This window comes from Hemiscyllium ocellatum (assembly GCF_020745735.1).
Source record: "Hemiscyllium ocellatum isolate sHemOce1 chromosome 41 unlocalized genomic scaffold, sHemOce1.pat.X.cur. SUPER_41_unloc_1, whole genome shotgun sequence".
In the NCBI taxonomy this organism is placed as follows: Eukaryota; Metazoa; Chordata; class Chondrichthyes; order Orectolobiformes; family Hemiscylliidae; genus Hemiscyllium; species Hemiscyllium ocellatum.
The window spans coordinates 358,901-359,488 of record NW_026867538.1 but is presented as its reverse complement, the minus strand read 5'-3'; the positions used below and the strand labels follow the sequence as shown (position 1 = coordinate 359,488).

General features: G+C 45.6%; 1 non-coding gene across 1 annotated transcript; it reads left to right on the top strand.

The window, feature by feature from the left end:
* The first annotated feature begins 305 nt into the window (after positions 1-305).
* On the top strand, positions 306-388 carry trnan-auu (transfer RNA asparagine (anticodon AUU)). Its single transcript has one exon. It is a non-coding gene; the product is annotated as a tRNA-Asn (tRNA).
* Positions 389-588: the final 200 nt, after the last annotated feature.

Below are 588 nucleotides of genomic sequence, written 5' to 3'. Positions count from 1 at the left end.
AGCTGGGTGTATCCTGAATGCCTCCCAACGACCAGCAGGCGAGAGAGGAGAGAACAAGTAGACAGATCCTGTATAGGTGTAAAAGCAGTATTGTTGTGGTGGGTGATTTTAACTTCGCCGACACGTTAGGAAATTGGATGGGAAGAATTTGTAAGAACCGTTCAGGAGGGATTCTTGAAACAATAGGTAAACTGCCCAACCAAGGAAGGGACCTGAGTTTCGGAACTGAATCAGGCCAGGTTAGTGACGTTTCGCTCTGGGAGAATTTTGGGAGAAGTGACCATAATAGGAAATCACGTTGCAGAGGCTGAGGTGGCCGAGTGGTTTAGGCAATGGACTATTAATCTATTGTGCTCTGCACGCGTGGGTTCGAATCCTATCCTCGCCGTTTCCTTAGTATTTGGGTAGGCCAGGACTGGTTCGGGATAATTAATATAGCATTGTGCATGGGAAAGCATGTATCACAAACTTGATTGTGTCTTTTTGAAGAAATAACAAAGATGATTGATGAGGGGCAGAGCAGTAAATGTGAATATAGATGGACTTGAGTAAGGCGTTCGACAAGGTTCCCCATGGAAGACTGATGAG